Below are 27839 nucleotides of genomic sequence, written 5' to 3' on the forward strand. Positions count from 1 at the left end.
TTTTTCCCCGAAAAAAAGGAAGGGCTGAGCTCACACACACTTACACACCACATGCACACACACCACATACACACACATACACTTACACATACACACACACACTGCACTTAACAAAATATGATTATGGTGGCCTCATCTCATGACGCAGGTAGGTAAGAAGCAGAGTAGTAAAGTACAGATAAGGATGCTGATCTCATCTCATCTCATCTCATCTCATCTCATCTCACACCTTTGTAGAAAGATGCTGAATTCACTGATCTCACGCACACAAGACAGTGTTATCTCACTTGAACAAGCTTTGTAGATATAATACTGATCTCACACACAAAAGAGTTAGTCTCACACAAGTAGAAGTTAGGATTATAACGTAGACCTCACGGAAACAAATTAAAATACGAATGCTCGAAGTATAATACTGATCTCACAAACTTTTTAGTTTTCTGTAAAAGAAAACTATTGTGCCGGCTTTGTCTGTCCGTCCGGACTTTATTCTGTCCGCCCTCAGATCTTAAAAACTACTGAGGCTAGAGGGCTGAAAATTGGTATGTTGATCATCCACCCTCCTATCATCAATCATACCAGATTGCAGCCCTCTAGCCTCAGTAGTTTTTATTTTATCTAAGGTTAAATTTAGCCATAATCGTGCTTCTGGCAATGATATAGGATAGGCCACCACCCTCTCGTGGTTAAAGATTCATGGCCCGCGGCTTATAAGCATTATACCGAGACCACCGAAAGATAGATCTATTTTCGGTGGCCTTGATTATACGCTGTACAGAAAACTCGATTGCACTGAAGTATATGTTACTTGTTTTCTTTTGCAAAAAAATCTAATTTGTAAACAGAATCATCCTTTGTAATATAACGTTCTCAAAAGTCTTTATTAAAAGTATAACGCTTTTTTCTACATCACTATTTCTAATCACTATAGTAAAATTTGGCCAATCCATCCTTATCACTCATTCTTAACCATAGTTGTATATACCATAATATATTTAACCAGTCTATCCTTAGAACTCATACTGAGGTATAGTTCTATACACTATAACAATATTTAGTCAATCTATCTCTAGAGCTCGAACTTGACAATAGTTGCCACTAAAGTTTTAGGGAAACAATTCAAGAATCACTTTAATGTTCATACATACCAATGGAAAGGTTTCAACCTGTTTACCCAGTGTATATGATATTGCATAGATTAATATTCTCATGTATTTATGAAAATTTGACTTCCAACTGACTTCCTACAACTAAAGGTCGGCTACAAGGTATTGAGGAGTCTCTCTCTCTCTCTCTCTCTCTCTCTCTCTCTCTCTCTCTCTCTCTCTCTCAGGCTGGAACTAGCCTGCAAGTATATAATTCAACGCCGTTTAAATCTTTATGTAGCTACTACTTAAATCATAGCAAATTTTATCTCTCTCTCTCTCTCTCTCTCTCTCTCTCTCTCTCTCTCTCTCTCTCTCTCTCTCTCTCTCTCTCTCTCAGGCTGGAACTAGCCTGCAAGTATATAATTCAACTCCGTTTAAATCTTATGTAGCTGCTACTTAAATCATAGCAAATTTTATCTCTCTCTCTCTCTCTCTCTCTCTCTCTCTCTCTGTCTGAGAAACACATTCATAGTGAATCCAGCAAAACAGCTCTTATAAATCAGAGAGTTCTTTTTTTTATTTTTCATCACATGCCCAGACGGACACTGCCCGGGGTCACAGGCGGGCACAGGCAACATACCCATATCGCACCGATCCCAGGGCATTGAGAAAAAAAATACCAACGATCGCTAAAAAGAAAAAAACACACTCACACACATTCCTGAGGGCTGGCGGGGCTGAGTACATCTAAGATAATTGAGTGTCATCATTTTGCTAGGGGTTAGCCCCCTGGGGAAGGTGTAGGCAGGTGGGTGGGGCGGGGGATGTTGTTTTTTGGGACAGGGTATTATTGAGTCTTTGTTGGTTTTTTCCTATTTTGTATTTGTTCAGTTTTTTATTTTTTATTTTGTATAGTTTTGTAGAGGCGATGATGTATTTTTACAAATGTACCCCATCCTGTTTATGACTGTTTAGCCTTGTATTTTGTTAATAATAATAATAATAATAATAATAATAATAATAATAATAATAATAATAATAATAATAATAATAACAATAATAAAACTCATATTGATATTACAACACTCTTTGTTCTGTGTTATTTTTGTATAGTCACAGAGAAGCAAGCTGTATTTTTACAAAAGTACCCCATTGCCATATAATTGACTTACCTTGCTGTCCATGTCTGTTTAGGCCAGTTCTTTATGAATATCTAAATGCTAGTGATAATTAACTATGATAATAAAATCTATAATACAACTCATATTGTTATTACAACACTATTTGTTCCGTGTTTTGTTTGTGTAGTCACAGAGAAGCAAGCTATATTTTGACAAAAGTATCCCATTGCCTTACAATTGACTTACCTTGCTGTATATGTCCATTTAAGCGAGTCCCTTATAAATATCTAAATGATAATCATAAAAATAACAATAATACAATTCATACTATTATTATTACAACAATATTTGGTCATGTTTTTTTTTTTTTGTATAAAAGTAGAATGGAAATTCTATTTTTTGACGGATGTACCCCATTGCCTAATGAGTGACTCACCTGTTTAGGCTAGTCCTTTATGTATATTTATCTAAATAATAATCATATTAATAACAATAATACAACTCATACTGTTTTAACAACAAGATTTTCTCACCTCGCTCCCCGCTGTTCCTTATCTCAGCCCTCCCAAAAGGGCCCCCCCACCCCCAAAAAGTTGCGTGCAACATGAACCAGGCTCCAGGCCACTCGAGATTTACTCTGGCCAAATTCCTCGCTCCAGGCCTGGACAGGTATTGCACTAGAGGTCGCCATTGCTTGGAGGATAGGTTGAGAGGGAAAGGTGTATTACCCCTAGGGGAAGGGTGAGGGGTAGGGGTGTGTGTAAGAATGGGCCCTTGGGTATTTTGGGTAGGGGAAGGAGGGGTGGGCGTTGAACGACTGGGATGTGTTTGCTGTATGTTTAAGGATACAAACTCTCTCTCTCTCTCTCTCTCTCTCTCTCTCTCTCTCTCTCTCTCTCTCTCTCTCTCTCTTAATTACTCCGGATAACTTCTTTTCTTTTCTCTCTTTCTGTAAAGGTGTTTATTATCTATATCTTTCTCTTGTTACACCAAATGATAAAATATTAAAATCTCTCTCTCTCTCTCTCTCTCTCTCTCTCTCTCTCTCTCTCTCTCTCTCGTAACCATCTCCAAACGTGGCACTCGTGGTCATCATCATGCAAACCTTGGTATTCGTCTTGGGGCACTAGGAGTCTTTATACCCCTTCTCTACAATCGTGGGCATAGATACCCTGGGCATTTCAGCTGTGGCCAGTTCTTGACCACACTGACCTATTTTCGGTTTTGCATCCAACCAAGGACAATTCGGTCTGTTCCTTTTCTATGTTTGTGACCTGGAATGGCCCGAGGTTCAATTCCAGGTTTTGATTTCTCGTTTCAATTTCCATTTTTTTATTCCGGGTTTTATTTCCAGGATTTTATTCCAGGTTTCATTTCTAGGTGTTAATTCCAGTTTTTAATTCCAGGTTTCAATTTCAGGATTCGTTTCTAGGTTCCATTGATTTCTGGTTTCATTTCCAGGATTTGATTCCAGGTGTCCATTCTAGGTTTCATTTTCAGGTTTCAATTCCAGGATTTATTATCAGGTTTCAATTCCCGGTCAGCTCCAGGATTTGATTCCAGGTTTTGTTTCCAGGATCAGAGTCCAGGTGTCAATTCCAGGTTTTTATTTCCAGGTTTCAATTGCAGAATTTATTTTCAGGTTTCAGTTCCAGGATTTGATTCCAGGTTTCAATTCCAGGTTTTGTTTCCAGGATCTAAGACCAAGTGTCAATTCCAGGTTTCATTTTCAGGTTTAAGTTCCAGGTTTCATTTCAGGTTTTTATTTTCAGGTTTCATTTCCAGAATTTATTTTCAGATTTCAATTCCAGGTTTCAGTTCCAGGTTTTTATTTCCAGGTTTCAATTCCAGGTTTTGTTTCCAGGATCTATTTCCAGGTGTTAATTCCAGGTTTCAATTCCAGGATTTATTTTCAGGTTTCAATTCCAGGATTTGTTTCCAGGTTTTTATTTCTAGGTTTCAATTCCAGATTTAAGTTCCAGGATTTATTTTCAGGTTTTGATTCCAGATTTCAGTTCCAGGATTTGATTCCAGCTTTTTATTTCCAGATTTTAATTCCAGACTTAAGTTCCAGGATTTGATTCCAGGTGTCAACTCCAGGTTTTTATTTCCAGGTTTCAATTCCAAGTTTAAGTTTATTCCAGGTTTCAGTTCAGGATTTGATTCTAGGCTTTTATTTCCAGGTTTAATTCAGACTTAAGTTCCAGGATTTGATTCCAGGTGTCAACTCCAGGTTTTTATTTCCAGGTTTCAATTCCAAGTTTAAGTTCCAGGATTTGATTCCAGGTTTCAGTTCCAGGATTTGATTCCAGGCTTTTATTTCCAGGTTTTAATTCCAGACTTAAGTTCCAGGATTTGATTCCAGGTGTCAACTCCAGGTTTTTATTTCCAGGTTTCAATTCCAAGTTTAAGTTCCAGGATTTGATTCCAGGTTTCAGTTCCAGGATTTGATTCCAGGCTTTTATTTCCAGGTCTCATTATTCGTCGCAATTTGTCGCTCAGATTGCCACTGAAATTTGAGAGAGAGAGAGAGAGAGAGAGAGAGAGAGAGCGAGATTAAGCAGACATCTATATAGTCATACCATATTTAAATTTAAAAGGCCTCGATAAACCATTCATCATCAGATACTTCTCTCTCTCTCTCTCTCTCTCTCTCTCTCTCTCTCTCTCTCTCTCTCTCTCTCTCTCTCTCATTTATCTACTATACTATCGCTCTCTTTCTCCCTCTCTGTCTCTGTCTCACTCTCTATAACTGTCACAGGATCTCTCTCTCTTCTGCTCATAATCTCTCTCTAGGTGCCACAAGAGTCTCTCTCTCTCTCTCTCTCTCTCTCTCTCTCTCTCTCTCTCTCTCTCTCTAGGTGCCACAAGATTCTCTCTCTCTCTCTCTCTCTCTCTCTCTCTCTCTCTCTCTCTCTCTCTCTCTCTCTCTCTCTCTCTCTGCCAGAGGGAAAGTCACGCTCGAAAGAGGCGAAATGTTCTGGAAACACATATCTCAGACTTTCGTGAAACCAGTTGATTATTACCTGTTGCATGGGTAAGGACAATGGCAGGTGTGGGCGTGGGCGGTGGGCGTGTGGTGGGGGTTGGGGGGGCGGGAAGGGGAAAATGATAGAAATCAGAAATAATCTTGTGGGAAAATGCTAAGGTGTAGTCGTGCCCTTGAGTCGTACCACTGGGTAAAAAATAACATTTCTTTTATTTATTTATTTTTTTTAATAAAATCGTCGATAAAACTTCTCCCAGTGCTTGCTATGTGAGGATGCTTGGTTCCCTCTCCCGTCGGCCTTCGTTTCGGTGGTGTATTGCGATGCTATAGTCCTCGTTTTTGACGACAGAAAGACCGTTTTCCTCTTTTATGTTTTGTGACGTGATGGCCCAAGGTTCAGTTCCAGGTTTAATTCCAGGGTTCAATTCCAGGTTTCATTCTCAATTTTCCATTCCAGGTTTTGGTTTCAGGTTTCATTTCCAATTTTCAATTCCAAGTTTCCATTCCAGGTTTCATTTTCTGGTTTTGGTTCCAGGTTTTATTTCCAGGTTTCAATTCCAGTTTTCATTTCCAATTTTCAATTCCAAGTTTCAATTCCAGGTTTCGTTTTCAGGTTTCATCACCAGGTTTTGTTTTTTTTTATTCCAGATTTCATTTCTAGGTTTCATTTTCAGTTTTCAAGTTCCAGTTTCTGTTCCTGGTTTCATGTTCAGGTTTCATTAACAGGTTTTGGTTCCAGGTTTTGATTCCAGACTGCATTTCCAGGTTTCATTTCCAATTTTCAATTTCAAGTTTCAATTCCAGGTTCTGTTTTCAGGTTTCATTACCAGGATTTGGGTCGACGTCTCAATTCCAGGTTTCATTTCCAGGTTTTGATTCCTGATTTCCAGTACAGGTTTAATTTCCAGGCTTTGATTCCAGGTTTCATTACCAGGTTTTGGTTCCAGGTTTCATTTCTAGGTTTCATTTCCTGACCTTGATTCTAGGTTTCATTTCATTTCCAAATTTCATTTCCAAGTGGCTTAAGGCCTCCACCCCCACGTTTCCTGGAAAGTCTTTCGAATGATGTCTCATGCGCCCACGAGAAAAGAAGGCGACACCCACGGGGCATTCAGAGACATGGCACAAGAGGTCATGATGACCACGAGGGGAAGGTCACCCATCCATCCGTCAGGGCATATTTCCCTCCAGGACAGAAGATACATAAGGGCAGCGGAAGGGTATATATATACACTGTATACCCAGGTGGGTAGGTGGGTAGGTAGGTGGGTATAACCAGGATCCTGGGCATAACACTGCGTGTCGGGAGGCAGAACAGCGATATGCAGATTACACCCCATTTTTTTGGGGTAGTTGTCCCATCTCACACCAGAGGGCAGTGATGATACCGACCGCTGCAAGACGTCGCGGTGTTCCCCAAGGGGAGCTCTCGCTTCCCACCCCCTACGGAACTTCTCTCTCTTCCTCTCCTGCCCTGTGTCCTTCTTCTCTCCACGCCCACACACGATTCCTGACGGGGCTCTAAGAGCAGCAGAAGGAGGAGGAGGGAGGAGGAGGAGGAGGAGGAGGAGGCGGAGGAGGAAAGCCCTGCGGCAGGAGATGGGTCCATGGAAGAATTCTGAGCTGAGGCTTCGGGCTTTTAGGGCGGGCGGGCGTACTCGGGCACGCATGAAGTGGGCGGGAGGGGCGGAACGATATATACCCACCCACCCGCCCACCCGCCCACCCGCCCACAGGCCAACCCAGTCATTATAGGAGGAGGGGGTTGTGATTGAGGCTTGGTGTGGGAACTGGATATGGAATTTCTGGTAAGGCACCGATTTGTTGGAGAGAGAGAGAGAGAGAGAGAGAGAGAGAGAGAGAGAGAGAGAGAGAGAGAGAGAGAGAGAATTTTATAATTTTGGACTGTCGTGAAAATGAGAGAGAGAGAGAGAGAGAGAGAGAGAGAGAGAGAGAGAGAGAGAGAGAGAGAGAGAGAGAGAGAGAGAGAGTTTATAATTTTGGACTGTCGTGAAAATGAGAGAGAGAGAGAGAGAGAGAGAGAGAGAGAGAGAGAGAGTCAGTTTTATAATATTGGACTGTCGTGAAAATGAGAGAGAGAGAGAGAGAGAGTTTTATAATTTTGGACTGTTTATTTTGAAAATGAGAGAGAGAGAGAGTTTTATAATTTTGGACTGTTTATCTTGAAAATGAGAGATAGATTTTTATAATTTTGGACTGTTTATCTTGAAAATGAGAGAGAGAGAGAGAGAGAGAGAGAGAGAGAGAGAGAGAGAGAGAGAGAGAGAGAGAGAGTGTGTGTGTGTGTGTGTGTGTGTGTGTGTGTTTTATAATTTTGGGCTGTTTATCTTGAAAATGAGAGAGAGAGAGAGAGAGAGAGAGAGAGAGAGAGAGAGAGAGAGAGAGAGAGATACAAAACTCTAACTCTTTATCCAATAGTCTCTTCCCACTTACCTGTCCATCTCCTCCAACATACTTAAATCATTATAGATAATAATATTAGCAATAAAAACTAGCAACTGTGATAGCTACGGTCATTTTAAAATAGAGAATTGAATTAAAAATAATTAAAATAAATGTTAGAATTTGCGAGATGAATATGAAATATTTATCATTATTTTTTTTTTTATTAAACATAATGATGGCTGTAACTCTGCATTTAATGAAAATGTGTTCATAAGCTTTGTAAAAGATCTTTGTGAGTGCTAATGAACATTTATACATCCACACACACACACACACACACACACTCACACAAAGTTATAAAGATCAATAAATATTTAAGCAACCAATTATGTATTGATTATAAATATATATATATATATATATATATATATATATATATATATATATATATATGTGTGTGTGTGTGTATGGCTTGTGGTCGGCTTGCTCACCCCTAGGGGAGGGGTTGGGGGGTTGGGAAGCCTTGCAGTTTGTTAAACAAAATAGACTTTCAGTAGATTTTAGACAAAATAGATTTTTTTTCGATAGATTCTCAACCCTTCGGTGTGCTTCATAGGGCAGAGATTGACCTGTGATTGACAGGGAGTATAATTCACCGAGGGACCCTGTCAATTTAGAGAGAGAGAGAGAGAGAGAGAGAGAGAGAGAGAGAGAGAGAGAGAGAGAGAGAGAGAGAGAGAGAGAGGGGGCAAATTTAGCTTCCTGGTCCATATAGTTTTATGTTGAACCTTTTTCTTTTCTATATGCATATTATATATATATTATATATATATATATATATATATATATATATATATATATATATATATATATATATATATCAATCCATTGCACCCACTCTTAACCTGACTCTTCCTTTATCCGGATTGGGTATGCAGAGAGAGAGAGAGAGAGAGAGAGAGAGAGAGAGAGAGAGAGAGAGAGAGAGAGAGAGAGAGATAGGGTGCCCCAAAATTCTCAACTTTTTGGGGCAGTTTGCCTATGGCCTCTTCTGGGCCATAGACGTGTTCCCATAGCTGGTATGATAATTCGTATTTTTTTTCTCTTTTATTTTAAACCAGTTCTACTTTTTTGTTTTAATTTTTTTCCCACTGGTTTACAGGTTGACCTGACACAGGCAAACAAACACACACACACACACACACACACACACACACGCGCGCCGCAGACAAACCATACATGCCCAGAACGAGGTCAGTTTTTTGCGAGCAGGGCTAAACTTGTATAGTTAGGCTAACCTTCCTCTGAAGAAGACGAGGGCTTTCTCGTGTAATTTTGCTCATTTTGTTGTCATATATATCAGAAAGAATCCTGACATTTTCTCAGGGGAGATTTTAGAAGAGAGAGAGAGAGAGAGAGAGAGAGAGAGAGAGAGAGAGAGAGAGAGAGAGAGAGAGAGAGACTATATGTTTGCAATAATGAGAGAGAGAGGGAGAGACTATATGATTGCAATAGAGAGAGAGAGGGAGAGACTATATGATTGCAATAGAGAGAGAGACTATATGATTGCATTAAAGAGAGAGAGAGAGAGAGAGAGAGAGAGAGAGAGAGAGAGAGAGAGACTATATGATTGCTATAATGAGAGAGAGCGAGAGAGAGAGAGGCTGTACAGTATGATTGCAGTAGAGAGAGAGAGAGAGAGAGGCTATATGATTGCAGTAAATAGAGAGAGAGGGAGGCTATATGATTGCCTTAAAAAGAGAGAGAGAGAGAGAGTCTCTATGATTGCATTAAAGAGAGAGAGCGCGAAAGAGAGGCTATATGATTGCCTTAAATAGAGAGAGAGGGAGGCTATATGATTGCCTTAAAAAGAGAGAGAGAGAGAGAGAGAGAGAGAGAGAGGCTATATGGTTGCATTAAAGAGAGAGAGAGCGAAAGAGAGGCTATATGACTGCAATAGAGAGAGAGAGAGAGAGGGAGAAAACATGATTGCATTAAAGAGAGAGAGAGAGAGAGACATGCATTAAAGAGAGAGAGGATATATGATTGCATTAAAAAGAGAGAGAGCGCGAGAGAGAGAGGCTGTATGACTGCAACAGAGAGAGAGAGAGAGAGAGAGAGAGAGAGAGAGAGAGAGAGAGAGAGAGAGAGAGAGAGCGAGCTAAAATCATTCACAAGCAGAAATTGAACGTGGGAAACGAGACGGGCATATTTTAATGAATTGGATCAAACCTTGACGAGTATGTGACAGGAAATTGCATAATCTATTAGTGTATAGATGTCCTCTCTCTCTCTCTCTCTCTCTCTCTCTCTCTCTTATGGAAGCATCTCTTATCTCTTATGGAAAGCATTATTTTATCTCAGAGACGAGAAATATATAACAAGAGCAAGAGAGAGAGAGAGAGAGAGAGAGAGAGAGAGAGAGAGAGAGAGAGAGAGACTATAACTGCAATAAAGAGAGAGAGAGAAAAGAGAGAAAGAGAGAGAGAGAGAGAGAGAGAGAGAGAGAGAGAGAGAGAGAGAGAGAGACTATAACTGAGAAAGAGAGAAGAGAAAAGAGAGAAAGAGAAGAGAGAGAGAGAGAGAGAGAAAGAGAGAGAGAGAGAGAGAGAGAGAGAGAGAGAGAGAGAGAGAGAGAGAGAGAGACTTATAACTGCAATAAAGAGAGAGAGAGAAAAGAGAGAGAGAGAGAGAGAGAGAGAGAGAGAGAGAGAGAGAGAGAGAGAGAGAGAGAGAGGCTATAACTGCAATAAAGAGAGAGAGAGAGAGAGAGAGAGAGAGAGAGAGAGAGAGAGAGAGAGAGAGAGAGAGATAAGAGAGATTGCAGTAGAGAGAGAGAGAGAGAGAGAGAGAGAGAGAGAGAGAGAGAGACTATATGATTGCATTAAGAAAGAGAGAGACAGAGAGAGAGAGAGAGAGAGAGAGAGAGAGAGAGAGAGAGAGAGAGAGACTATAACTGCAAGAGAGAGAGAGAGAGAGAGAGAGAGAGAGAGAGAGAGAGAGAGAGAGAGAGAGAGAGAGACTATATGATTGCATTAACGAGAGAGAGAGAGAAAGAGAGAGAGAGAGAGAGACTATATGATTGCAGTAAAGAGAGAGAGAAAGAGAGGCTATATGATTACAGTAGAGAGAGAGAGAAAGAGAGAGACTATATGACTGCATTAACGAGAGAGAGAGAGAGAGAAAGAGAGAGAGAGAGAGAGAGACTATATGATTGCATTAACGAGAGAGAGAGAGAGAGAGACTATATGTTTGCAATAGAGAGAGAGAGAGAGACTATATGATTGCATTGACGAGAGAAAGAGAGAGAGAGTGCAATAAAGAGAGAGAGAGAGAGAGAGAGAGAGAGAGAGAGAGAGAGAGAGAGAGAGAGAGAGCAGGCAGGCCCTAGTGCCCTTGGGGAAGGGTATGGAAAACTGTGGAAAACTGGGTCTTATTAACCGCGTGGACTCGGACCCATCCCTAACCCATTTACCTGCCCCTTTCTCTTCCCCTGGGGACCACTCCCTACCCCTCTGTACTCCTACCCCTCCAGGGTCTTCAATCCCTCCTACTTCCCCCTCCCCCCCTCTTCTCCCTCTCCCGAGAAAGGTCACATACATCCAAAATCCTTCATCATGACATGTTGCTATTAGTGGGAACTTGCTTTCTTCCAGTGCTCTGGAAAGCCCTTAGATGGGTTACCCCCCCCCAAATCCTCCTGCCTCATTCCCCATTTATTCTTATGCCTCTCTAGGTGTCCACTTATGTCCTAAGGTCCCATTTTCCCTCAATCTTCGTGTCCATATGTCCAATTACTTCCTTCTAATGGGGTCTTTCTCTCAACTACAATTTCCTTAACTTTCTTCCACTTTTCAGTGTCATCTTCCAGTTCATATTTATCCTTCTGCCTTTCTCGGTGTCCACTTGTGTCCTAATGCCCCATTTTCCCTCAATCTTCGTGTCCTAATGTCCTGTTACTTCCTGCTAATGATGTCTACCTCCAATCTACAATGTCCCTATTCCACTCTCCAGTGTCCTCTTGCAATGTCCTGCCCTTTTCCAGTGTCCTGTGTCCCTTCCCGATGTCCCCTTTAACTTAATCTCCATCCTCTCATCCTTCCAGATGTCCTTTTGTCTCCCTAAACGTGTCCACTTCTGCCCTAATTCCAATGTCCCCATCTTGACTGACTTATGTCGTCTCCGTCAGAAGTTACTTAAGCCTGGTCTTCACTTGACTCTATTTCATCATGAAGTTCCAGTCTCTCTCTCTCTCTCTCTCTCTCTCTCTCTCTCTCTCTCTCTCTCTCTCTCTCTCTCTCTCTCTCTCTCTCTCGTGCGTAAGACGGGTGGAGACGGGCGGATGTCTTGACGGGCTAACGGATCTTTTAGTAAAAAGTTTCGTCATCGATTCCAGGAGGAGGTAAAAAAAAACACGTGATCGTTTTCAGGATGACTTTTGACTCTATGTAAGTGATTCTTTCTACTTTGCAATGGATTCTAAGTGAGGGAGGATTCTTTCTGCTCTGTAATGAATTCTCTCTAAGTGGTAGAAGATTCTTCCTACTGTATAAAGGATTCTTTCCAGGTGATGGAGGATTCTTTGTACTTTATAAAGGATTCTTTCTAGGTGATGGAGGATTCTTTGTACTTTACAAAGGATTCTTTCTAAGTGATGGAGGATTCTTTGTACTTTACAAAGGATTCTTTCTAAGTAATAGAGGATTGTTCTTTCTGATGGAGGATAAAGTGATGGAGGATTCTTTCTTTATAAAGGATTCTTTGTAAGTGATGGAGGATTCTTTCTACATAAAGCTTTATAAATGGAGGATTCTTTGTACAAAGTGATGGAGGATTGTTCTACTTTAAAGGATTCTTTCTAAGTGATGGAGGATTCTTTCAAAGTGATGGAGGATTCTTCTTGTTTTATAAAGGATTCTTGCTAAGTGATGGAGGATTCTTCTTGCTTTAAAAGGATTCTTTCCACATTATGAGGGATTCTTGTTGTTCTGTGAGGGATTTTTTCACTATGCAAGGGATTTTTTGTGCTGTATAAGTGATTCTTTCTACTCTGTAATTGAAACTTTTTACTCTACAAGTAACTCCTTTTACTCTGCAAGTGATTCTTTTTACTCTGTAAGGGATTAGAATCCAGTGTCTGTTGATCAGGATGTAAATATATATATATATATATATATATATATATATATATATATATATATATATATATATATATATATATATATACACACATACATATATACATACATACATACATATTCTTGCCACAAAATCTTAACCCCATAACTGCTACTAACTATAAAATAAAACTATATCATAATCATCGTAAATTCTCTAGAAATCTCGTTTTGCTAAAAAAAAAAATCTTAAAAAAAGATAAATAAAAGGAACTAAATAAGCTCACCTCTCCCACCCATACATTTTGGGTAAAGGACCATTATCTCTCCCTTACACGCAAAAACTGACCTCGTTTAAGGCTTGTATGGGTTGACCCTTGCGTGCAGAGCCTGTCAGTCAAGGAGAGAGAGAGAGAGAGAGAGAGAGAGAGAGAGAGAGAGAGAGAGAGAGAGATTGATAAGTTTTGGAAGAAGATTGTAAGAATTAAAATTTAAAATAACTTTTTAAAGAGAGAGAGAGAGATTTGATAAGATTCCCTGGATATGCTCAGAAATGTTGACAGGTGACACGCAACAAATCTCTCTCTCTCTCTCTCTCTCTCTCTCTCTCTCTCTCTCTCTCTCTCTCTCTCTCTCCAGTGCGTGTGGTGGGAGCGGAATAAATTTAATAGGATCTCCTTCCATTTTGCGTAATTCTCTGCCATTTCGAAACTGGGTGATCTTGAGGAGTCCCGTGGAATCCTACACAAGTGTCATTGAAGATGAATGCATTGGGAGCTGTTCCTTCCTAGTATATTTCTCTCTCTCTCTCTCTCTCTCTCTCTCTCTCTCTCTCTCTCTCTCTCTCTCTCAGTTTCACATTTCATCAACCCCAAAAGTATTTCCGTTTTGGTAAAAGTACTAATTTCAATGAAACAGCCGACACGCGATTTGTAGGTGTGGAAAGATCTAAAACTAGTTCATATGACTTGGTAGTTTTCTGTCCAAGTAAACTATTGTGCCGGCTTTGTCTGTCCGTCCGCACTTTTTTCTGTCCGCACTTTTTCTGTCCGCACTTTTTCTGTCCGCACTTTTTCTGTCCGCACTTTTTCTGTCCGCACCTTTTTCTGTCCGCACGTTTTCTGTCCGCACTTTTTCTGTCCGCACTTTTTCTGTCCGCACTTTTTCTGTCCGCACTTTTTCTGTCCGCACTTTTTCTGTCCGCACCTTTTTCTGTCCGCACTTTATCCTCTCCGCACTTTTTCTGTCCGCACTTTTTCTGTCCGCACTTTTTTCTGTCCGCACTTTTTTCTTTTTATCCTGTCCGCACTTTTTCTGTCCGCACTTTTTCTGTCCGCACTTTATTCTGTCCGCACTTTTTCTGTCCGCACTTTATTCTGTCCGCACTTTTCTGTCCGCACTTTATCCTTCCGTGTCCGCACTTTATCCTCTCCGCACTTTTTCTGTCCGCACTTTATCCTCTCCGCACTTTTTCTGTCCGCACTTTATCCTCTCCGCACTTTTTCTGTCCGCACTTTATCCTCTCCGCACTTCCACACTTTATCCCTCTGTTTTTCTGTCCACACTTTATCCTCTCCGCACTTTTTCTGTCCGCACTTTATCCTCTCCGCACTTTTTCTGTCCACACTTTATCCTCTCCGCACTTTTTCTGTCCACACTTTATCCTCTCCGCACTTTTTCTGTCCACACTTTATCCTCTCCGCACTTTTTCTGTCAGCCCTAAAATCTTAAAAATACTGAGGCTAGAGGGCTGCAAATTGGTATGTTGATCATCCACCCTCCAGTCATCAAACATACCAAATTGCAGCCCTCTAGCCTCCTCAGTAGTTTTGATTTTATTCAAGGTTAAATTTAACCATAATCGTGCATATGGCAGTGGTTGAAGTCTCACCGGGCAGTGGCTCATACAAGTCTTACAGGACACCACCGAAAGATAGATATATTTTCAGCGGCCTTGTTTAAACGCTGCGCAGAAAACTCGATTGCTCCGAAGAAACTTGGGCGCATTATTTACTTGTTTTCCAGTTGCCGCTTGTCCTAGACTCCTTCAGGTCGCTGTTAACAGGATTTTCAGTCCTGTGTTAACGTAGGGAGTCCTGTAGGACGCTGTAGGATGTCTTCGTGTTTTCCTTGTCACGTCCCAATTCGTGGTTTAGTTTGTCACAGATTCTTCAGATACTTCGAGACCTGTCTCCTAGATTTGATATTTGCATGAATCTCTCTCTCTCTCTCTCTCTCTCTCTCTCTCTCTCTCTCTCTCTCTCTCTCTCTCTCTCTCTATATATATATATATATATATATATATATATATATATATATATATATATATATATATATATATATATATATATATATATACTATTACATATATGTATACATATTTGTGTATATATATATTTTATACATATATATTTAATATATTCATATATGTATACACACACACATACATATACAGTATAAACTCATGTACATATGCATATATATATAATTATATGAAAAGCCAATTCTTTCACAGAAAAGAGAGAGAGAGAGAGAGAAAGAGAGAGAGAGAGAGAGATTCGGCCTTGCATCTGATCCATTATGAAACATATTTTTTTTTTGTATCGCCTCTCATGAACTCCATTTTTTTTTTTTATTACCTCTCAGATCCGTCAGGGGATCCGTTTTTTATTCTTTTCGTATTGCCTGTCATTAGTTTGCAGGGGCGGTGAGAGATCTGGGCTGGATGTATTGGAAGGCGGAGTATAGTGAAGGGTTGTCACGGAAGATCACGACTGATGGACGATCCGGATCCGCTTGTAAAGGATGTCTTTTGTGAGGCCCAGATCCGTGGTCCAGATCCATAAAGAAAGGACTTATTTGTGAGGCCTGGATCAGTGGTCCAGATCTGTTAATTTAAGGGCTTTTTTTGTGAGAACCGGATCCGTGGTCCAGATCCATTAAGTAAGGACTTCTGTGAGGCATGGATCCGCGAAGGAGAATCCAGCTCTGCTATCAGGTCCTTCAATTACATTTATTAGATTTTAGATCCATAAAGGGATTTCTTGTCTAGATCCGTTCAGGAAGAACTTCCTTGTGAGGCACAGATTCTTAAAGGAGAATCCAGCTCGGGTATCAGATCCTTCAAATACAGTTCTTTGACTTTAGATTCCTGAGGTGAATTCCATTCTAGATCCGTTCAGAAAGGCCCAGATCCATGAGGGAGATTCCAGCTCTGGTGTCAGAGCCACCAAGGGTTCTTTTTAATACATTTTTTAGTCCCAAAAGGGAAGTTCCAGTTTAGATCCATTTGAAGAGGACTTGCTCTTGAGGATCGGATCTGTAAGGGGGATCCAGCTCCAATATCAGATCCTTCAAATGCAATTCTTTGACTCTAGATTCATTAGGGAAAGTCTTGTCTAGATCCGCTCAGAAAGTACGTCTTTGTGAGGCCTGGATCCACAATGGGAATCCAGGTCCAATATCAAAGCCACAAAAGGCACCTTTGAAAATAGTCCTTTGATTTTATATTCATAAGGGGAATCCTTACCTACCCTGGATCCATATTCCAAAAGCACCCTTTTTAGATTTAAATTCCTAAAGGTGTATACGTATATCCTCCCAGCTCCAGATCCACAGAGATGATACTTGGAGTCCTAAAGGAATCTTCTTTGGGCTCCAGATCCATAGATATAACATTTAGATTCATACAGGAATCGGGAAGGGTGGTGGTGGGGCGGTCCCTACCCAAAGGAAGAACCTTTTCAACCATTCTGAGAAGTGTATCCATCTGGCTCCAGATCCGGAAAGCATACTTTCTGATGGGATCTAAATCCGGATCCACATGGATAACCTTTTAAATTCCAGATCCTTAGGTGAAATCCACCTTTCTAAATATCCCAGTAGATCCTGATCCTTATGGTAGACCATTCTTCAGTCATGGTCACCCGTCCAGGTGCTGACAAGACTAGACATTACTGTGATACACTGTTGTGATTATTTCTTGTCCACTTGCGTGGTTATATAAGATGGGAGAGAGAGAGAGAGAGAGAGAGAGAGAGAGAGAGAGAGAGAGAGAGAGGGAGAGGGAGAGAGATAGCTAAATTATAAAGTGGATATAATGGAGAGAGAGAGAGAGAGAGAGCTATAACGCTATAATGGAACCAGAGAGAGAAAGGGGGAGAGAGAGACCTATTAAGTGTACTATAATGAACCAGAGAGAGGGAGAGAGAGAGAGAGAGAGCTATAACGTGGACTATAATGAACCTGAGAGAGAGAGAGAGAGAGATAAACATTCTCCCTTTGTCTAGAGTCAAATGAGCACCAAAAGTCTTCTTTATATATATATACAGTATATATATATACATACATACATACATACATACATACATACATACATACACATTAAGCTCCACATTCTTCTTCTCGTTATTTTAACCATGACATCACGCCTTGCTCGTCGCCACTCCCTCTCACGCTTCTTCTTCCCATCACCTCTCTCTCTCTCTCTCTCTCCTTCTTCTTCTTCCTATTCTTCTTCCCATCGTACCCTTTTAGTTTATTCCATCCATTTCGAAGTGAGTAAATGCCCTAAGGGGGAGATGGCTGGGTGGGCCGTTGCAAAGGTAATTACTCCTTAATACTACTACTACTCCAAATAGTACTACATCTTGTTCAATACTTCCCATATGAACTGCTGTTGTTATTGGTGTTTTTTGGTTGTTGGCGTTGGAGGAATGTTGGAGAGGGATTTTGTTAGTGTTTTCTGAATGTTGGAGCTTATCAGATTTTGGAGAGCGTTGGAAGGATATTCCGTTGGGGATTTGGGAATGGTGGAGGCGGAATCCATTCATTTTTCTGGAGAAATCTGGATTTTGTTGGTGCAACAAGATTGGTAGAGAAGAGGAATGTTGGAGAGGGATTTTGTTGGTGTTTTCTGAATGTTAGAGCAGGTTAGCCTTTGGAGAGTGTTGGAGGGATATTCCGTTGGGGATTTTGGAATGTTGGAGATGGAATCTATTAGTTTTTTTCGGAAAAAATCTGGATTTTCTTGGTGTAACAAGATTGACAAAGAAGGGAAACGTTGGAGAGGGATTTTGTTGGCGTTTTCAGAATGTTGGGGTTTATTAGCTTCTGGAGTGTTGGAGAGATATTCCGTTGGGGATTTGAGAATGTTGGAGGTGGAAGCTATTAGTTTTTTGGGGGAGAATTATGGGGATAGACTGATTTTGTTGGCGTAACAACTTTGACAGAGTAGGATTTTGTTGCTGTTTTCGGAATGTTGGAGCACATCAGCTTTAGGAGTGTTGGAGAAATATTCCGTTGGGGTTTTTGAATGTTGGGGGTGGAATCTATTACCTTTTCTGGAGAAATCTGGATTTTGTTGGTGCAACAAGATTGACAGAGAAGGGGAATGTTGGGGAGGGATTTTGTTGATGTTTTCTGATTGTTAGGGCTTATTACCTTTTGGTAACTGTTGGAGGGATATTATGTTGGGGATTTTGGAATGTTGGAGAGGGATTTTGTTGGTTTTCTGAATGTTGGGACTTAATACCTTTTGGAGACGGAGGGATATTCCGTTGGGGATTTTGGAATGTTGGAGGGTGATTTTGTTGGTGTGTCCTGAATGTTGGGGCTTAATACCTTTTGGAGAGTGTTGGAGAGATGTTCCGTTGGAGATCTTGTGAATGATGAAGGCAGAATCTATTATGTGTTTTTTGGAGAAATCTGGATTTTGTTGGAGTTTTAAGGAAAATTGACCTAAAAACTCTTCGTCATTGGAAAACTAAATCTCTCGCAGGGAAAGCAGCCAATTACAGAAAAAAAGAAAGCGAGGAAAGAAAGTATAAATATAAAAGAAAGTGAGAAGAAAGCACTCCCAAAATCTTGGAAGGTTTGACTGACTTTCTCCTAAACAAGACATTTTATTAAAGGAGTTTGCCTGAGACCTGAAGAAAGTAAAGAAAGTATATAAGAGAAATAGATAAAAAAAGAAAGAGTGAAAGCTTTTACTCCCAAGTCAAACTTTCTTTTGAGGAAACATTTCAGTGAAGAAGTTTTTTCTTTCGAAGCTCTAAAGAGAGTAAAGAAAGTATATAAGAGAAATAGATAAAAAAGAAAGTTAGAAAGCCAAGCAGTCTGTCTACCCTTTCCGACTGTCCTTGGGATCAGGGAGACGCTTTCGTTTGTCCTTTCTTTGTGAAAGGTCCCAGGGGAGAAGAGGGGAGGGGTAGGGGGGAGTAAGGTGCTTTGTCGAAGCTCCCAGGGGCGAGGGGATTGTGGTGGGGTGGGATTAAGACCAATTAATTTGGGATCAATTCGCGTCATTTTCCTTGCAAAGACAGATGGGTCTTTGTCGGTGCATTGTTTTAGGTCTCTCTCTCTCTCTCTCTCTCTCTCTCTCTCTCTCTGGTTCCAGTATAGTCCACTCTCTCTCTCTCTCTCTCTCTCTGGTTCCATTATAGTCCACTTTGTAGCTCTCTCTCTCTCTCTCTCTCTCTCTCTCTCTCTGGTTCCATTATCTCCACTTTATAGTTCCATTATAGTCCACTCTCTCTATCTCTCTCTCTCTCTCTCTCTCTCTCTCTCTCTCTCTCTCTCTCTCTCTCTCTCTCAGAACGCCATCTCCCTCCCCCCCAAAAAGCCTAATTAACAAACATTCACAGATACAGGTAGATGTTTGTGTGTATGTGTGCATGTATGTGTGTTGTATAAACCTACAATGCCTTATTTTATATATCTTGTTTAATTGGCTACACAGGCTTAAGGAGAGAGAGAGAGAGAGAGAGAGAGAGAGAGAGAGAGAGAGAGAGAGAGCACTTACTGAAGTTACTGGTCCACATTTCAAGGTTCTTGATTGACATTATTTAAGCGGTGTTATTAGCCTTATTAAGGCGGTGTTATTGGCGTTATTTAGCCAATGGTACTGATGTTATTAATGCCAATAATGTTGATTGTGATAAAAACATTATTATTATTATTATTATTATTATTATTATTATTATTATTATTATTATTATTATTATTATATTTCATTCACAATAAACTCTTCCAAAATCATACCTCATTAGTATAAGTGTGTTTATATCCTGATATATGTGGCACTGCCTGACTCTTACTCCCTGGGTATCAGTCAGGTGTTCTTAGGGGGAAGGAGGGCACTGTATGATATTAGGTATAAGGGAGGTATAAGGTATTAGGTATAAGGGGGGTATAAGGTAGGTATATAGTGAGGTATAAGGTTTAAGGGAGGTACCTTATAAGGTATAAGGGAGGTATAAGGTACAAAAGGAAATGGAGGTGTAAGGTATACAGGAAGTATAAGGTAAAAGGGTAAAAAGGAGGTATAAGGTTTAAAGGAGGTGGTTATAAAAGAGGTATAAGGTATAAGGGAGGTATAAGTAATGAAAGAAGTGTAAGGTATAGAAATAAGGTATAAGGGAGTATTAGGAAGTATAAGATATATGATATAAGGGAATTATAAGGTATAAGTGAGGTATAAGGTATAAGATGGAAGTGTATAAGTTATAAATGAGGTACAAGGTGTAAAGTGTAAGTGAGGTATAAGGTACAAGGGAGGTATAAGGTATAAGTTATAAGGAAGGTATAGTGCCTAAGGTATAAGGTATGAGTTATAAGAGAGGTAAAAGGAAGGCATAAGGTAAAAGGTATAAGGTGTAAGGGAGGTACAAGGCGTAAGGTATAAGGGAGATACGAGAGGCGGAGGTTCCCTTAGGAATTCGGGGGCAAAGGTTCCCCTTTCCTCCGACGGGGATTGAAAAATCCTCCGAGTGGGATTTTTCCCTTCGGCATAAAGGAGAGAATGAGAGAGAGAGAGAAAAGGACAGAGGGAAAGAAACGTCTTCTCTCTCTCTCTCTCTCTCTCTCTCTCTCTCTCCCCTCCGTGAGAACATTCCCCAGGTAGCCTGGGAACACCTCAGCGATTGTTTGCGAGACTTAGAATCGCGGACCGTGGGAATTTACCAGGTAGCGTGAGAACGGGGGGCCAAGCGTGAGAATTGGGCGCCTTTGCACCTATTGCTCCCCCTCCTCCTGAGGAAGGACCCACCGTGGACCTACTACTTAGCCCTCTCTCTCTCTCTCTCTCTCTCTCTCTTGCAAGATTCAGAATAAGAGTTATTGAGTCCATTTGTTGTTTTAAGGTTTAAAGAAAATGTTCTTGTTTCAAATTGTTGTTTTTACGAATTTAAGAGAATTTCCTTCTTTCAAATTGTTTTCTTGACGATTTTAATATTTTTTCTTTTCTAAGTGGTTTTTTTTTTTTTTTTTTTTTTTTTTTTTATAAATTTAAGACAATTTTTTTAGTTTCAGATTGTTTTGAAACAAGCTTATGAATTTTTTTTTGTTTCAAATTAAAGATAGTCTCCTGGTGTGAAATTGTCTATTATACGAATTGAAGACAATTTTCTTGTTTCGAATTATTTTTTAAAACGAATTAAAGACAATTTTCCCGTTTCAAATTGTTTTTAAAGGACTTACCACAAAGGACCACAGAGAAAATAATAAAGAATTGATAAAAAACGATACAAAATTATAGAAAACATAAATTAGTTCATTTTTACATAGTTTCTGTATTTCCAAAATGTCCTGAATCAATGAACCGCTGACCTATGACCTAAGGTGACATTAGGTGGCCTCAGATGACTTCAGGTGACTTAAGGTGACCTTAGGTGACCTCAGGTAACTTAAGGTGACCTTAGGTAACCTCAGGTGACTTAAGTTGACCTCAGGTGACTTAAGGTAACCTAAGGTGACATTCAGGTGATCTTAGATGACTTAGAGTGACATTCAGGTGACCTAAGGTGGCCTCAGGTGACTTAAGGTAACCTAAAGTGACATTCAGGTGACCTAAGGTGGCCTCAGGTGACTTAAGGTGACCTAAGGTGGCCCCAGGTGACTTAAGGTGACCTAAGGTGGCCTCAGGTGACTTAAGGTGACCTTAGGTGACTTAAGGTGACCTCAGGTGACTTAATGTGACCTAAGGTGACTTAATGTGACTTAAGGTGACATCAGGTGACCTTAGGTGACCGTAGGTGACAATGTGACCTAAGGTGACCTCAGGTGACATCTGGTGACTTAAGGTGACCTAATGTGACCTGTCAATGTGACAAGGAGTAAAAGTTAGTATTAATAAGCCTGGTGTTGTCCACAGCACTCAGTCCTACCAACAGGAGCTAGTCTGTGAACGTGATTAGTCTGTGTTGATTGTTAGTGTCGAGTAGCTTACATAGCATAGTTCGAAATGCTGACTCTCTCTCTCTCTCTCTCTCTCTCTCTCTCTCTCTCTCTCTCTCTCTCTCTGATTAGTAATAATTGTGTTGTGATTTTGTGGTCACCAGGTGTGTTTATTGATTGGGGTGCCTAGGAGAGAGAGAGAGAGAGAGAGAGAGAGAGAGAGAGAGAGAGAGAGAGAGAGAGAGAGAGATTACAGGGACAGAATGTTTTTTATACACAGGAAATATAAATAAGACTTTTAATTGAGTGGTTACGATTGTTACTTTATTATAGAACTCTCTCTCTCTCTCTCTCTCTCTCTCTCTCTCTCTCTCTCTCTCTCTCTCTCTCTCTCTCTCTACACATATATTTATATTTATCTCTCTCTCTAATTCTCTGTATGATATACACATATATATTTATATTTCTCTCTCTCTCTCTCTCTCTCTCTCTCTCTCTCTCTCTCTCTCTCTCTCTCTCTCTCTCTGTCCGTCCTTCTGTAATGGCGGGAACTTTCTCACGCACGGGTGAAGGTGGAAATATCACACTCTCCGCGCAGGAGTCTTTGGGACGTTACGTTAATCTACGGACGGACGTTCCTGAAGAGTTACGGACGTGACGTACGTCACTGAACGTTACGTACGTCCTTGGTACGTTAGGTTAGCGACGTCACAGATTTGTGAAATGTTTATTCTAGGATCTGTGACCTTGAGTTTGACCTTGACCTGAATTCTTGTTGCTGAGAGCTCGTGACGTCATCTTATTCGTGGCCTTATTTCTCTCTCTCTCTCTCTCTCTCTCTCTCTCTCTCTCTCTCTCTCTCTCTCTCTCATGTTGTGACGCCAGTTCTAGTCACCATAAAGAGAGAGAGAGAGAGAGAGAGAGAGAGAGAGAGAGGATTAATTAGCCAATATTCATCAAAATAATCATTCTCTCACAATTAAAACCTCGTTAGTCTCGACGAGGTAATCCTAACCTCCCCGAGGTAAAAACCATTCACAAACTGAAGCAGCAATCGTAACAATATATACTCTCCCAAGGGCATTCCTTCAATTGTGCGACAAATACCCCCGACTGTCGGGAGTTCAATACCCGATACCCGTGAGTGATATGGGCCCTTTGGGGGCCGGGGGTGGGCATTGATACCCATGGGCGCTATATGCCACGGTGGGGTGGGACAGGGGCGGGCAGAGGAATGTTTGACAAAGTATTACTGACAAAATAATACTTCATTAATTTATTACTCGGCACTGTGAATGTTGACATTGCACGGCACGTAATGTTTAGTACGACATGACAGTTCTTCTAATTGCACGGCACTGTGAATGTTTACATACGACATAACAGTTCTGCATCTAATTGTACGGCACTGTGAATGTTTACATACGACATGACAGTTCTGCATCTAATTGCACGGCACTGTGAATGTTTACATACGACACAACAGTGCCGCACTGTATTGCACGGCACCGTGAATGTTTACATACGACATAACAGTACCTCAAGGTCAAATTATATACAGTAGATCATATTTCTTTTCATAAACATTCACTGTTTACAAAATGCTAAAATTTAAGCATTATTATTATTATTATTATTATTATTATTATTATTATTATTATTATTATTATTATTATTATTATTATTATTATTATTATTACTCAGTAAGTCGGACCGAAAGTATTTGACAAAGAGCCATAGAAAGTTAATAAACAAAAAGGTGGTCTTCTCGACACTGGGAAGTGATTGGCGACGACAATAGTTGTGGGAGTGTTTCCCACATTCCTACATTCCCACACACACCCTCTCTCTCTCTCTCTCTCTCTCTCTCTCTCTCTCTCTCTCTCTCTCTCTCTCTCTCTCTTTTTTCTTCTTTTTATTCTGTTCCTTTTCCTTTGAGTTGTCCTTTTGTGGATTTGAGAGAGAGAGAGAGAGAGAGTGATTCACTCTTCCCTCACGTGGTCTTAGAGAGAGAGAGAGAGAGAGAGAGAGATCTTCACTATTCCTTCACGTGTTCTTAAAAGAGAGATAGAGAGAGACAGATCCACCCTTTTCCCTCACGTGGTCTTAGAGAGAGAGAAAGAGAGAGAGAGAGAGAGAGCGAGCGAGCTTCCCACAAGGCCTGAGAATTTCACACGATTGGGGTATAACACCTTCTAAGTAGATAACTCGCCCTGCTACCTGTAGCCTGTAAATAGAATAATACATACATATACACACTATGCATACATGACATACAGACGTGTTCGTGCTCAAGTACAGTGCAGCACTGTAGATACAGACTCATCCACTGTATTCTACATCTCCCGTACATTTAATACATTTTCCAGGAAGGGAAGTCTACATGTATGTGTGAATGTATGTATTGTAAATGTATATTTATACAAGTGTATGCACTATACATATCCCAAAACTATGAAATCTGCAGGTGTAAATATAACTGTATGCACTGTACATTTACAGTGCATATAGTTACAGTTACACTTGTAGAACTCAAATAGGATATATGTAGCATATGAATAGGGATATGTATGCAATACATACATTTCCATTCATAGATGTAGAATATAGTAGACGACTGTGTATTTACAGTGCTGCACTGTACTTTAGCAGAAGGTGTATGCATTATGTATGTATGTACGTGTATGATTCAGTATAAGCTTTCATTTACAGGCTAAACACTCTTTGAATATAATATGAAATGTAGTTCACTTGGAATAATAATAATAATAATAATCTGATTTATTATTATTATTATTATTGTTATTATTATTATTAAACAATGACCAATAAAGAGAGAGAGAGAGAGAGAGAGAGAGAGAGAGAGAGAGTTTAACAAGGTAGGACTCCCACAAACTGTCACAATCACCTTGAGAGAGTTTTTTTTTTTTTTTTCCCTTTTACACGGCCCGGAACAGGTATGCAGACTACGTGGGTCTGTTTGGTGAGAAATTGAGTGATTTTTCTCCCAAAAAATAAAAATTATATCTTGTTTCTATGGACAATTGAGAAAGGTTTAGTGTTGAGTATGGCTCACGGATCATTCTTTGTTTCTCTCTGTTTGTAGGTTTTAAATGAATGTTTAAATATCTACTTAATAGGTTTTTAAATGCTTTCGTGAATAGGTTTTTTATAAAAAATGAATTTTTAAAATGCCTCTTAAATATCTGTTGAAAAGGCATTTTTAATACTTTTTAATAGCTTTTTAAAAATGGATTTTTAATACTTTTTAAAAAGTATTTTAACAATTTTTAAGTAGCTTTTTAAATAGCATTTTAATATTTTTTTAAATCTTTTTAAAATGCAGTTTTAATACTTTACTAAAAGCATTTTTAGTAATTTTTAAAATAGTTTTTAAAAAGCATTTTTAATACTTTTAAAATAGCTTTTTAAAAAACATTTTTAATACTTTTAAATATCTTTTTAAAAATGGATTTAAATGACTTATGTCGTTTTAAATTGGTCATTTTAAATGTTCTTTCAGTTGCGTTTTTAAATAGGTTTTGGATGCCTGGTAAAAATAGCTTTTAAATGACTTTTTAAATGCTTTAAATGCAATTTCATTGTATTTTTAAATAGTTTTAAATGTCTTTTTAAATGCCATTTTCAGTGATTTGTAAACGCCTTTTTAAATGTCTTTGAATATCTTTAGATGTCGTTTTTAATAGTTTTAAATGGCTTTTTAAATGTCTTTTAAATATCTTTTTGAATGTATTTTTTAATAGTTTTAATTGGCTCTTTAAATGTCTTTTACATGCCATCTTAAATGGCTTTAAATGATTTTTATGTCTTTTTAAATGGATTTTAAATAGATTTTTATATGACCTAAATGTCTTTTAAATGGATTTCAAATGCACTTTTAAATGGCCTTTAAATATCTTTTTATATCTTTTCGAATGACTGGAATGCTCTTTTAATGTGTTTTAAGTATCCTTTTAAATTTCTTTAATTGTCTTTTAAATGGATTTCCAATGTTTTTAAATGGCTTTTGTGTGCCTTTTAAATTGCCATTTTAAATGTTTTAAATGTCTTTTTAAATGGTCTTTTTAATATTTTAAATGGCATTTTAAATGTCTTTATAAATGGTTTTTAAATGTCTGTTTAAATGGCTTTTAAGTGGCGTTTAAAATGTCTTTTAAATCGCTCTTTAAATATCATGCCTTTTTAAATGGCCTTTTAAATATCATGTCATGTCTTTTTCAATGGCTTTTTAAATCTCTTTTAAGGGCCTTATTTTTTAAATATCTTACCTGATTTCCAAAGTTTTTTATGTATATATATTTTTATCTTTCAGTTGAAATATGTTCTCGTCTGTTAGCATATTTCGAATAATAATAATAATAATAATAATAATAATAATAATAATAATAATAATAATAATAATAATAATAATAATAATAATAATAATAATAATAATAATAATAAAAGTTATAATTAAATCTTCTTGTTCACATAAGCTAATATTTGTTCAAGTATTATTTTTTTATTATCCGTTGTTTGGAGTCCACAGGTCCACACTAGCGCTCCAGTTCTTTCACACCTTACCACAATTAGGACCAGAGCCAGTGCATTCATAAACCAATCTTGTATCTAAACCAACCATTATTATTATTATTATTATTATTATTATTATTATTATTATTATTTATTATTATTATTATTATTATTATTATTATTATTAAGGTAGTAAAGCACCGCATCTCCCCTTCTTGAACTTCTGAAACTAGCAGACCGGTTTTAATAAATTTCTGTTTCACGGATTTTTTTATTTTCTGATCTCACACTTCTCTTGTCCTGGCAGTCCTTCCGTTGTGCATCAGACTTTCCTGTACTTTCTAAATCAAGTCCCCTTCCGCGTGCTTTCTCTGTGCTGTTATGGGAATTGTTAAGGATAGGTTTTTTTTTTAGTTTTCTGTAAAAGAAAGCTGTTGTGCCGGCTTTGTCTGTCCGTCCGCACTTTTTTCTGTCCGCGCCTGTTTTCCGTTTCCCGCACTTTTTCTGTCCGTACCGTTTCTGTCCGCGCTTTTTCTGTCCGTACCGTTTCTGTCCGCACTTTTTTCTGTCCGTACCGTTTCCTGTCCGCACTTTTTTCTGTCCGTACCGTTTCCTGTCCGCACTTTTTTCTGTCCGTACCGTTTCCTGTCCGCACTTTTTTCTGTCCGTACCGTTTCCTGTCCGTCCGCACTTTTTCTGTCCGCACTTTTCAGTGAGTACTTTTTCTGTCCATACCGTTTCCAGTCCGCACTTTTTTCTGTCCGCACTTTTTCTGTCCGTACTTTTTCTGTCCGTACCGTTTCCAGTCCGCACTTTTTTCTGTCCGCACTTTTTCAGTGAGTACCGTTTTCTGTCCGCACTTTTTTCTGTCCGCACTTTTACTGTTCGCATTTTTTTCTGTCCGTCGGCACTTTTTTGGTCCGGACTTTTTCTCTCCGCTCTCAGATCTCAAAAACCACAGAGGCTAGAGGGCTGCAAATTGGTATGTTGACCATCCACCCTCCAGTCATCAAACATACCAAATTGCAGCCCTCTAGCCTCAGTGGTTTATGTTTTATTTAAGGTTAAAGTTAGCCATTATCGTGCTTCTGGCAACGATATAGGCCAGACCACCACCGGCCCGTGGTTAAAGTTTCACGGCTCATACAGCATTATACCGAGACCGCCAAAAGATAGATCTATTATCGGTGGCCTTGATTATTATTATACGCTGTACAGAAAACTCGATTGCACCGAATAGACTTCGGCTCGTATTTTACTTTTGTCGTGAAATTGTACTAGAAAGTAATTATTAAGAGATTTTAATATTATTTTTTTTTTTTTGCAGGTGTCCACAAGGAGTCTAATTAGGGAATTTGATCAAGGTAGGTGTGATAGTTCCTATATACTGTATATATTTTTAAAACAATTT

The 27839-nt window shown here is 39.2% G+C and overlaps 1 long non-coding RNA gene across 1 annotated transcript in view; it reads left to right on the forward strand.

Annotated features, from left to right (window-relative positions):
- The window catches only part of LOC136829871 (uncharacterized), a 266304-nt gene that overhangs the window by 137083 nt on the left and 101382 nt on the right, over nucleotides 1-27839 (forward strand). Inside the window, exon 3 of the long non-coding RNA XR_010850516.1 lies at nucleotides 27756-27792. This is a non-coding gene — a long non-coding RNA (uncharacterized lncRNA). The remainder of the gene's footprint in view (nucleotides 1-27755; nucleotides 27793-27839) is intronic.

This window comes from Macrobrachium rosenbergii, chromosome 45, assembly GCF_040412425.1.
Source record: "Macrobrachium rosenbergii isolate ZJJX-2024 chromosome 45, ASM4041242v1, whole genome shotgun sequence".
NCBI classification, from domain to species: Eukaryota; Metazoa; Arthropoda; class Malacostraca; order Decapoda; family Palaemonidae; genus Macrobrachium; species Macrobrachium rosenbergii.